The sequence below is a fragment of the Hemiscyllium ocellatum genome, chromosome 6 (assembly GCF_020745735.1).
Source record: "Hemiscyllium ocellatum isolate sHemOce1 chromosome 6, sHemOce1.pat.X.cur, whole genome shotgun sequence".
Classification (NCBI taxonomy): domain Eukaryota; kingdom Metazoa; phylum Chordata; class Chondrichthyes; order Orectolobiformes; family Hemiscylliidae; genus Hemiscyllium; species Hemiscyllium ocellatum.
Genome location: NC_083406.1, coordinates 110,238,385 through 110,251,176, shown reverse-complemented (window position 1 = coordinate 110,251,176; position 12,792 = coordinate 110,238,385). Strand labels below are relative to the sequence as shown.

Genomic DNA, 12,792 nt, shown 5'->3' with positions numbered 1-12,792 from the left:
AGTGGAAACGCTTGTCAATTCGACTGATTTCCATTAATTAATGCGTGGGGTGCCCTCGACAGTACTCACTTTGGTCAGGCTTAGAATTGTCGCTTCTGTTTTCTGTGTGTATATGAACTCCAGAAGTTTCTACGAGGTTCTGTGGAATAATGACACAAGCGCTGACAGTTTTGTGATCTTTGCGACCGCAAAATCTGGGCCAGTTAAGTATGCGTGGATGGAAAGGATCCCATAATTGCAATCAAAGGAAGGAAAAGAAGCATGATGGGTCTCTGGGCCAGCAACCAACATGAGCAAAACAGATTGACTGGTCATTTATGTGGGACTTTGTATGTTGCATTGCAGCTGCACTCGTTTATAAAGTGGCAGAGAATACACTTCAAATGTAATTCATTCTCTGTAAGCATTTAAGGACATCCTGAGGATGTGAAAGATGCTATGTAATTGCATGTTCCTTCCCTTGTTTAAAACAATGTTGTTCATCTTTGAATTATGAGCGGATCAAAGACCCTATTCACCTCAGGTACATATCATCAATTTGCAAATCTTCACATTACAGCCTGCTTAAAGCACTTATTCAATTTAAACAAGGCTGAACTAAAATATGTATCTCATATGAAACTGAGTAGACCTGTTAAATGGACTGCCGTCTCCAGATGTAATAATACAGTGGACTGACTCTTTAATGGGGTTGGTTTTTAAATCCAGCTATTCAGCGAAGATGAGATCACCAATGTTCCAACATTTTATTTTAATCTCCGGTTGGGGAGTATTTAATGCTCTGAGCAGGATTTTATATTTCAATTTCATGCTGAAATCCGGTTTATTATCCAGTGAGAGTAAATGCGGTATAGATTGGTGTATTGATATTCTGCCTTGGATCAGTATTCTGATCACGTGAATGTCTGTTCTCAAGATGCATGAGGAATGGAAACTATTAGGAGCAAATCTATTCCTCTTGAGTGTTTTAGCAACATTCTGAAGAGCACAAAGATCGGTGAAAGAGGAATAACTGTCCATTGCACTTTGTTTGTTTAATATTGGATATAGAAACATAGATACTTGGGATTGGATTAGGGCAGTAAACTAATCAGAGGGCTCCAAGGTTTATATAAGGAATCTAATAGATAGTTGGGAATGAATTCAAGGCTGCAATTTAATTGAGAGGTTCAGAATATAGAATTATGGATACTTCAGAGTGATTACAATACAATAATCTAATGAATGAGTTCAAAAGGTTCATATAAATAATAATGGATACCCGAGAGTAATCTAATTCAGGGTTCAGTACGTTTATAAGAAGAATGATTGACACCTGCGAGTAATCGAATCATGGGCTTCAATGGAAAGGGATATCGGACAGTTTTTCTAATGGATGAACTATCTACAACACAAACATATGGCTCAGCAGTATGTTGAAAATCTTCTCCATCGTTTCTGTTATATTATTCCTCCATCCCCCTCCCTTACAACTGTCTGAGGTAGAACCAACAGTTTGCAGTCACTGTGTCCTATTTGACACCAGGGTGAGGTTTCGATCACATTTCTGCATCATCCCTAAGAACGCCTGTTTCCATCTCAGTTACATTGCTGTCTCGGGTTATCCACTGCTGACATGTTCGTTTGTGCCATTCTTACTTCCAGACTTCACTATTCTAACAGAAGCTTGATATTTCCCTCTTTCTCCCCTCCAAAAGCCTGAGTTCATCTATAAACCTGCATTCTGTGATCCAGCACACCAAAGCCTGCTCACCTCTGTTCACTGGCCTACCACTAATCTGACTGCTGGTTAAAATTCTCATCCTTATTATCAAATCCCTCCATGGTCTGGCCTTTCCTTTGCCTGTAACCTATTGTAGCCCCATAATCTTCTCAAGTACTTTTGTGTCCAGCTCTCACATCTTGAGTTTCCACAACTTGATTTGCTCTATCATCTATTTGCAATTGCCTATGTCCCAGAAATTATGAGGAGGGAGAGTTTGCAGCTTTTATAATGGCTTTGATTGGAAAACAAATTGTTTAACTGGCAAAAATCATCCCACTGAGATGGTAAATATGTTTCAGAGATCAGTGATTGGCATATAGAATTATAGATTCTCAACAGTGTGGAAACAGGCCATTTGGCCTATCAAGTACACACCAACCTGCCAAACAGCATCCTACCCAGAACCATCTGCCCTCATTACCCACAAGCAATTTAGCATGGCCAATCCACCTAAACTATACATCATGAGAGTGTGCGAGGAAACTGGAGCATCTGAAGGAAACTCATGCAGATACAGGGAGAACATGCAAACGCAACAGTCGCCCAAAAATGGAATCAAACCTGGGTTCCTGGCACTGTGAGGCAGCAGTGCTAACCACTGAGGAACCATGTCACACCATATGGTACGAGAGGCATTGAAATGGCTTTTAAGGAATAAGTCCTCCTAAACTTGTGAACCTCAGTCTCACACAATGTGGGATACTGTGAATAACACTTTCATCAATGTTCTTTATCCCCTGTGGAATACCAGGCCATTATATCCTGCAGATACTCAACTTCCAAAGGCCAGACTGCACTGAAACATCATAATTATGCTGTAGAATATCATTTAGCATCAAATAATTTCAGTTTGTATAATACATGAAATTGTGCAAATTGGTCTTCTCCCCTTAATGCTGTAACCTATAAATAAATAATGGCAGTAAAGAAATATTCATATGAAAAGAAAAAGATTAGAAAAGATCCATAATGCTATGTACCAGTTTGATGTTCTTTTTTGAAAGAATTCAGCCCTTTTCTGTTAATGGTGTGTTGTTGTTATTTGTGTATTGAGAGACATAAATAACTGTGCTGACAGGAAATACTTTCCACAATTAAATTAGAATTATGTGCATTTATAGTCAAACTCAAAGGATCATTAGTCCAATCCTGTAATCAGGATTTATGACAAAATTAATGCATTTTTGTTCACCAAGATACCCTGAGGTCCTGAAAGGACCTATATAAATGCAGATTCTTTCATTCCTCTTTCAATCATCTTGAGCATGGTAATGATATGGTACATGTACTGCAGATTGAAATATGCATTAAGCCAACATTTACAGTAATTACAGACATCCTAATGATGTACATATATGATCCAGGAAATTACATTTCGCAATAGTAGGAGACAATTGCTTTGAGCACTGGTATGATTTTGCTCTGATTATAATTTTGACTGAGGACTTAACCCAAAGAATCTCGACAATAGATTAACACCACAATTACAATAGAGGAAAAAGAAATGACGTGTGAATGAATTAAATGTATGTTCATTAATATCGCTGACAGTAACTTTTAGTCCACAATAAACTATACTCAATGCCTGGGAATCCAAGCCAATAATGGTTGCAAAATATTAACAGTTAAATTGCCCTACTGCTTCTTTACTTCATACATGACAGAACTCTACAACATACAGAGGGGTTATTCAGCACATTGTGCCTGCGCTAGTTCCTTGGAAGTGTAATTCACTTCCTCCCATTCTCATGTTCTGTTCCCATAAGCCCAGTATTTTCATTTTCTTTTGAAACATTTATCCAATTCCCTTTTGAATGTTATGATTGAATCTGCCTACACCAGCCTTTCTGACAGTGAATTCCAGATTATAACAGCTTGCTGTATGACAACTCTCGCCATCACCCTTCTCATTCCTTTGCCCATCGCTTTAAATCCATTTACCAATCCACAAGAAACAGATTTTTTCTTATTTACTCAATTGAAATCCTTCATCATTCTGGGTGTGTATATCTTTGAACAGGTTAATTAGAAATATCCTTCATAATCCCGAATTGCTCAAATAAATCTCTCCATAACATTCGCTACTTGAGAGCAAATTATCCAAGCCATTAAGGACAATAGAATACTTTATTCCCTGACAGAACTCAGTCAGATTTACCTATTTTTTCTATTCAACCTGTTCAAAGATGTTCTGACAGACCTCTAGATTATGTAGGACTTGATGCTGGATCCTTCCGTTCAGGGTAGTGACACCACCTCTGTGCCACAAGAGGACCTCTTCAGTCAGGTTTATTAGAAATGTCAAGTTTATTGACTGTTATTAGTTTATTTCTGGTTGGTTGATTTAATTTCGCTCAACATTCTGAGACATGAAGTGTTGAAACATTCCTGCATTAAAATGGACTATTCTGATATTTTGTACAGCTTTAACAATTCTATCATTAATTGCCAACAAGCACTTACTTTCTATTTTGTTGTTTGCATTTTATTCAGAAAGGAAAACTTGCATTGAGATAGTACCATTTATGATCTCAGTTCACCATCAAGTGATTTACTAACAATGAGGCACTTTGTAAAGTGTAGTCACTGCTAAAATGTAAGGAACATAAAATAATCAATGTGCATATAGCAATGGCCTACAGCCAATAATATGATGATGAGCAGAAACACTGCTTTAGTTGCACTGGTTGCATCAGTCACTTTGTTCTCAATGAATTGTAAACCATTCCACTCATGATAAATCACAACCAGTTGCTTGGAGAAACATAGGGGAAGCCAAGAAATCCTGCTACTTGCTGCACATCTCTGTTTGCTTCCATTGTAGATTCATGACTGCTGCAGCTTAAGTGCATTTTACACAAGAGTTATGGCTACACCAATGGACATGTGAATGAGTTGACCAGTTAAACAGAAAATGTTTGCAAACCGCTAATATAGAACAACCTGAAATACAACAGCGTGAAGACAGGATGAGCAACAGTTCAGTTTACTTTCGTTGCCTTCATTCCTTAATCACACTGTGCTAATTTATTCCAATTAAGCCACTAATTAAGGAGTACAGTTAACGAAAGTAAACTCATTATGGTGAGAGAATCATAATGATTGAAGCAATAAGCAGACAGCAATATTAGTAAGCTGTAGACATGATTAACTTACAGCGTCCACAGCATTAATTATTTATTTTCTAGAAGGATTAAGTCTGCAATGTGGTTTCTGGTTTTCGAACACAAATATATAGCAATGTCTTTTGTAGAAAATTAAAGACTTTTACTCAGATTATTGCCTGCCAAAAGCCCTCTTGAGATAGGATTTCAGCATTAAACACATTGCCACCTCTCTTCAATAAACACCAAGACTGCAAACTTGTGGGCTTTCTTCACCCCAACCTATTGATGCCTTCATAATCATTGGACTGAATTCAATGGTCACGGCAAGAAAGCAGGTGCACGGACACATAAATTGGTGCACTATGCCACTAGCACCATACCTACTGTGACCCACCTACATGGCCTACATGCGATTCCAGATCCAATGTAGTTGACTATTAATTGCACTCTAACGTGGGCGAGCAAGCCACTCCGTAGCATCAAAGTCACAAAAAATTCCAATGAAAGGAATGAAATCAGACAGAGCATCAGGCATCAGCCTAGCTGCCAGGAATGACAATGGCTTAACGTGCTCTATCAACCACCTTACTAATATCCAATATGACACCTATAAGGTGTCTGTATAGTCTGTCCTGCAGACTAACCAAGCAACAGCCTGACATAGTTATACTCTCAAATTCATACATGGAATATTTCAGACACCATCCCCAGATCGGTTCTGTCCCACTATAATATAAGATTCACCAGAGAATGGCACATTGGCTTACAGTCATGGGAGTCCACTCAAAATTGACTTTAAACCCCATGAATTCTCATAGCCACCAAACCAAACATCGGCAAGCAAACCTCTTATTGAATGCCAGCTACAACCACCATCACCATGCCCCCAATACTACTCTCAGCTGACTAATCAGTACTCCTCTACCTTGAACATGTTGGAGAAAGCATTCGATGATAAAGATATAGAATGTACTCTCGATGGGGGACTGTCTATCACTAAGAGTATATTGGCAGCAGCACTACTAATAAAACCGCTTGACCCTCAAGGATATATCTGCTAGACTGGGTCTGTAGCAGGTGGTAAGGGAACCAACAAAAGGGAATTAATGTATTTGACTTCATTGTACCAATCTATTTGTTTTAGATGGATCTGCCCATGACAGAATAGGTAGGCGTGACCACCACTCAGTCCGTGTGGAGATGGAGTATCATCACATTCAGGATTGTGTCATATGGCACTGTCACCATGCTAAATGGGACAGATTTTGAACAGATGTAGCAACTCAAAACTGGCCATTTGTGAGGCACCGTGGATCATCATCTTCAGCAGCTTTATACTTATCTATAATCTGTAATCTCATACCACAGAATAACACCAATCTACCATTACCACCAATCCATGGAGTCAACTCTGGTTCAATGCAAAGTGCATGATAATATGCCAAAAGTAACATCAAGGAAACCTAAAAATGAGTTGTCAGCTTGTGTAGTCACAACACAAGGTGACATGTGTGCCAAGCTGTGGGAGCAACAATCAATACACAATGCTAAGTAATCCCATGTACTTAAGCTCTGTGGTCCCACCTCATTTTGTTTGAATGGTGGTGGACAATTAAACAGGAAGAAGAGCTTCACAAATTTTCACATCACAATGATTGGGAGTCCAGCACATCAGAGCAAAAGATGACGCTAAAGTATTTGCATCCATCTTCAGCAGAAGTAAATAATCCATCCCAACCTCCTCCAGAAGTTCCCATTATCATGCAGTGTGAGATAATTTGTTTCAGACAGTCGTGGTTGTTGGAGGTCAGTCATCTTAGCTCCAGAACATCTCTGCAGCATTCTTCAGGGTAGTGTCCTAGGCCCCAACCATCTCCAATTGCTTCATCAATGACCTTCCCTCCATCATAAGGTCAGAAGTGGGGACGTTCACCGATGATTGCAAAATGTTCAGCACCATTTGTGATTTACCAGATGCTGAAGCAGTCCCTGTCCAAATGAAACAGCACCTGGATAATATCCAGACTTGACTGAAGTGGCAAATAACATTTATGGCACAACACTGCCTGCAGGTTCCCCTCCAGGCCACTCACCATCCTGACTTGGAAATATATCACTGTCGCTGGGTCAAAATCCTGGAATTCCATCTCTAAGGGCATTGTAGGTCCAACTACAGCACATGGACTGCACAGTTCAGGAAGGCAGCTCACCACCACAATTTCAAATGATTGCAATAAATACGGGCCAGCCCACAACACCCACGTACCACGAGTGAATATTTTTAAAAATGTCAAGCAATGACCATTGCCAATAAGAGACAACTTACCCAGTGGCTCTTTACAGTCAATGGCATTACCATCACTAAATTTCCCAATATCAATATTCTGGGGGTTACTATTGACCAGAAACTAAATTGGACCCACCATAAAATACAATAGTTATAAGAGGCTAGGAATACAGTGGCGAGTAACTTACCTCCTGACTCTCCAAAGCTTATCCACCATCTACAAGTCGCTAGTCAGAAGTGTAATAAAATATTCCCCACTTGTCTGCATGAGTATGTTTCAACAACACTCAGAAAGTTTGACATCATTCAGGAGAAAATCTAACCTGCTTTATTGACACCATATCCACAAACATTCAGTCACTCCATTCCAATCCTCATTGCCCACTGTCTACAAGCTGCATTGCAGAAATTTGCCAAAGATCCTAAGACAGCACCTTCCAAACCCACCGCCACTTTTATCTAGAAGGACAAGGGCAGCAGATACATGGGAACATCACTACCTCACTTCCAAATCTGTCACTGTCTTGACTTGGAAATATACTGCCATTCCTTCACTGTTTTGGAGTCAAATTCCTGAAATTCCCACCCTCAGGTATTGTGGGTCAACTTCCAGCATGTGGACTACAGCAGTTCAAGATGGTAGCCTATCATGACCTTTTCAAGGACAACTATTGATGGGTAATAAATGCTGGTCAGCCAGCAAAGCTAATGTCCCAAAAATGAATGAAAGAAAGAGGAGCTAGATTGACTGCTGTTTTTTATTATCTGAATTCATTAAGCATTGGGTGTCTAAGATTCCTGGCTCTCTGTCAGCTTCATCGCTATTTCATACCAGATGTGATGTTGCTTTTTTTTCCTTCCAATGTGCCATTGTTGGTACATCTCTGCGCATATCTGCCATTTTTCTGCCAAGTCACACATTTGGTACATGATTCCTATCGGTCCTAGGCTTCTAGCTTTGACATTGTCTACAATTTTGATTGATTTGCATTGAGCTTTCTGAATCTAAGTTATGAACATTTGTATTGAGTTCTGGGCCATCCCAGTCATTACTACATGAGAAATACCTTTCTATCAACACCTCCCTGATCTTAATCCTCGGCATAAAGCATTGATTATTCTTCAAGAATACTTTGCTGTGTTTGTTGAAGGCATTCTGTAAATACATGTCCTTTGTGCTGGTTTCTAAATCAGTGCCTTTAACTCACCACATGAAGACCAAATCCATCCACTTTTGATAGACTCCCAGTATTATAATGGCCCAATTTTGAGGCTGTAAAATGCTTGTCATATTTTGACAGCACAGTTTAGGAGCTCGAAGATGAGGCTAATGTGAATTTAAGTGGGATCTGATCATGGAAGTCAATAATAATTTCATGCAATTCACATAAAAATTTGTTTTATTAGTTTTTATTGTGGCTGTGGATTAGGTGATTATGCCACTGGCTTTTATTTTAGCAGCAAAAAACATTTGTTACAGTTTAAACATAACCGTGAAATATTTAACTAAAATGCATGTTTACAGGAATGCAATTCAGTGTGAATGTATGAATTGGTGTGTCACTATGATTGTGAGACTACGTGAGTGATAGTCTATATGTGAGTATGAATGTGAGAATATTAAATACTATACATTGGGTATTGAGTTCCTGTCTTAGTACTGTCTTCATTATAACGTAGACATTAATACAGGATGTTTTGTCTGACTGCCTGAAGTTCTAACCAGATGTGAATACAAAAGTTGGTTTGAGATGGTCGATTGTTGGAAAACAAATCAGTGGCCAATTTTTGGGGAAAGCTAACTTAAATCCAGCATAATATTTCTTGTGAACTTGAAGCCTGGTAAAATGTTCAGGACACTCCAACAGAGACGCAACTTACATTGTTCAAAATTGGCATGTGAATTAATTAGGAACAAACTCCAGAAGCTGACCAAAGTCACAGTTGTGAAGGTGAATGTCACAACAACAAGACTATGTCACAAGCTTAATCATGTCAAACTGATCAGTATCACTACCTCTCAGGTTATCGCAGCAACTTTGCCTTGAAATGTCCCTATCCTGGACAAAGTCACTCAGTGGCTGTGTATCAAGAGTTAAAGCTCTAACTTAGGGGTTCATAGGAAAGTAATAAACAGAACTTACAGTGACTTTTAACAGTTACTGAAATGCCTTGCTCAAATTACTGCTTTGAGATCATTCGCACATATCAAGTGCCACAGTCTCACTCATACTTACCTCATTTATTTATTTATATATAAATTGCTGTTACATATCATAGTAAAGTAACAAGCTTAGATTAGATTAGATTACTTACTGTGTGGAAATAGGCCCTTCGGTCCAACCCGCCGAAGCGCAACCCACCCAGACCCATTCCCCTACATTTACCCCTTCACCTAACACTACGGGCAATTTAGCTTGGCCAATTCACCTAACCTGCACATTTTTGGACTGTGGGAGGAAACCGGAGCACCTGGAGGAAACCAACGCAGACACGGGGAGAATGTGCAAACTCCACACAGTCAATCGCCTAAGGTGGGAATTGAACCCGGGTCTCTGACACTGTGAGGCAGCAGTGCTAACCACTGTGCCACCATGCTGCCCACGGTGCTGTACACTATGAATGCATTGCTGCTTCATCTACTAATTAATTGTATCCAAATTTTAGTAGAATCAATCTGAATCTCCGTGTCTTTGACTTACAAAATACTTAAGTAAAGAAGTTAACCCATAAAGTTGAATTAATATCATATACATTTCTTTTATTTGTTCCTGGAATGTGGTCATCACTGGTTTGGCCAGCATTGTTTACCAATATCCAACTATCCTGGAGAAGGTATTGGTGAGCTGCATTCTTAAAATTTCCATTGTCCTTGAAATGGAGGGACACCCTAAGTCCATGAAAGGGGTATACAGGACATAGCGTCAAAGTGGTCAGATGAGCTATGGGGATAAAGGCAAGTGAATGGGACTGAGTACACATCGAGCCAACATGTACTCGCTGGCCTCCCTCTGTGTCTTGAATTACTCGATAAATTGACAAAATGAAACTCAGCATGTATTAAAATAGTTAAGAGAACAGTAAGAGACTTTAAGAGGATACTTTGGTGAAATGTGAAGACGTGAGAGACACAATTGAAAGCAGAAAATGTGAATGATTCATTTTAAGAATTTTCACTATCAGCCAAATTTAAATGGAGTGCAGAAACAGTGAGAGCTGAAGACATATGCACATGATTGATAGTATTGTACTTATATTACTTGACTAGTGATCCCAATAACTGGAATAGTACACTAGAAACAATAAGTTCAAATTCTACCATGGCAGCTGGGAATTTTAAATTCAATGACTAAAATAAATCTGCAATAAAAAAGCTATTCTCTGTCTTGGTGACCATGACAGAGAATAGCTGTCATGGTGACTACTGGATTGTTGGAAAAATAACCCATCTGGTTCACTGGTTGAGAAATCCTCTGTGCTTACCCTATTTGGCCAAGATGTGATTTTAGATACAGTGCAAAGTTGTAGGTTTATCTCTACGACTCTAAGAATCATAAGTGCCCTCTGAAATGGTCTAGCAAGCCACTCAGCTGTATCAACCTGCAACAGAATCCTTTCGGGTGTTGTGATACCACACTGACTGTAGTGGCTGGAGAAAGCAGGCAAACATGGGGACTGCAGATGCTGGAGATGGGAGTCGAGAGTGTGGTGCTGGAAAAGGACAGCAGGTCAGGCAGCATCCAAGGAGCAGGAAAATCAACATTTCGGGCAAAAACCCTTCATCAGGAATGGGGCTGGGAGCCTCGGGGTAAAAAGATAAATGGGAGGAGGGTGGGGCTGGGGGGAAGATTAGAATTGGGATAAGGTGGGAGAGGGGAAATGAAGAAACTGTTGAAATCCACATTGATACCATGGGGTTTGGGGGTCCTGGGGTGGAAGATGAGACTGAAGAAAGCAACTCACCACTACTTTTTGAAGACCAATGGGAATAGGTTTCAAATACCAGTGATTCCCCCATCCCATGTATCTAAAAATATTGAACATGGCTGAACAAGTTGTGTTGAGTTAAAAAAACTTTACAATATCTTTTACGTGGAATCAAAATTTCTCAGCCCAGTGGAAATAGATTTGGAAGAAACACAGAAAATGCTGGAGAAACTCAGCAAGTCTAATAGTACCTGTAGAGAGAGAAATAGAGTTAATGTTTCATGTCTGAAATGACTCTTCTTCAGAACTTCTAGTTTCAAAACATTAACTCTATTTCGCTCTCCACAAATGCTGCCAAACCTGTTGAGTTTCTCCAGCTACCTCTATGCTGTTTCAGATGCCCAGTATCTGTAGTATTTTGCTTATACTTGAGATAGATTTAGAGCCTGGAGAGAGGTCGATGGGACAATGCGGGGGGAGGAGGGATTGGATACAAGTAGTTCTATAATGTGATAGTTGCAATCTTGTGCAAGTCTGTGTTGTAGAAAAATCGCGCTTTACAAACAGCACTTAACATGTTGGTGATGTAATCGCGTTACAATCAACACACGTTTTAAAAGTTTGCACTTTAGAAACAGTGTCCCCAATTCATCAATCATATTACAGCAAATTTGCATTAACAAAATGGGTATTATAGCAGAACAACCTGTAGGTGGATACCCACTGATGAATTCCTGACGAGAGGAGGTTTACCCTTGGACAAGTTGGGAACAGAGTTGGCAGTCTCAGAGTTGGGAGGTTGAATCACACCAGAAATTGGCTATTATTGGAAAGTTTCATAGAGGGTTTCTCTTCAGCAGCCCTAATGGGTTTTCACATGATGTTGTCCAAAAGACGCCTCATTAACTACACCACTCCTCTACGGCATTGCATGGAAAATATTCTCCCACTCATCACAGGTGGCAAAAGTGGCCACTGCTGGGACCTGCTGAAATTCCTACTGTTGGCTTCATGTTCAGTGCAATGCTGGCAATCCACAGCTACCTTGCAGAGTTTCCCTCATTTTTTCAGGTGTGTTGGGCAGAGGCAGAATTAGCACTCACTTTTCCAATTAGAATCTGCAGGTCTTGCTGGAGAGGATTGTATGCAGTCGCTGCCCTTGGAGTCTGCCCTGAGACGCTGGTGAGATGTGGAGATCTCGAGGAGCAAGGAGCGAGTTGGAGTCACCAGGTTACAGCTGATCTTCACATCAGGAATTGTCACCAGCTAGTTTCTATCAGGTGGATGGGAGAATAGAAAACTGCATATCAATGGGATAAGATAAAATTATAATGAAAGGATTAATGGGCCAACTCGGCCTCTTACCACTGACTAAGAGAGAATTTCATCTCATTGTTCAATATTTAGTTGGAAAATGGGACTCCTGAATCTTGGCATTGGGAGGCTCCTCACTATCAATTCCACCTAATTCCAATGTTCTCACTATTGTCCATATTATTTAGGGCTTGAGAAGACAATTAAGATAATTAAGGCCCAATTTATGTGCTAGTTTCCAAATAGTTTTCCTGGAAAAACGTGCAGTCTGCAAACTCCTCAAAGCTATTGACCTGCTAAGAGATCATTAACACGTCCCTGCAGGCTGCAGTAAATGACTGCATCAGGCTGCAAAGCTCTCAGGAGTGGTCAAAGGCATTCTTTCTGAAGGG

The 12,792-nt window shown here is 39.9% G+C and overlaps 1 long non-coding RNA gene across 1 annotated transcript in view; it reads right to left on the bottom strand.

The window, feature by feature from the left end:
• Nucleotides 1-11,367: 11,367 nt before the first annotated feature.
• The window catches only part of LOC132816865 (uncharacterized), a 113,695-nt gene continuing 112,270 nt past the window's right edge, over nt 11,368-12,792 (bottom strand). Inside the window, exon 3 of the long non-coding RNA XR_009644827.1 lies at nt 11,368-12,359. This is a non-coding gene — a long non-coding RNA (uncharacterized LOC132816865). The remainder of the gene's footprint in view (nt 12,360-12,792) is intronic.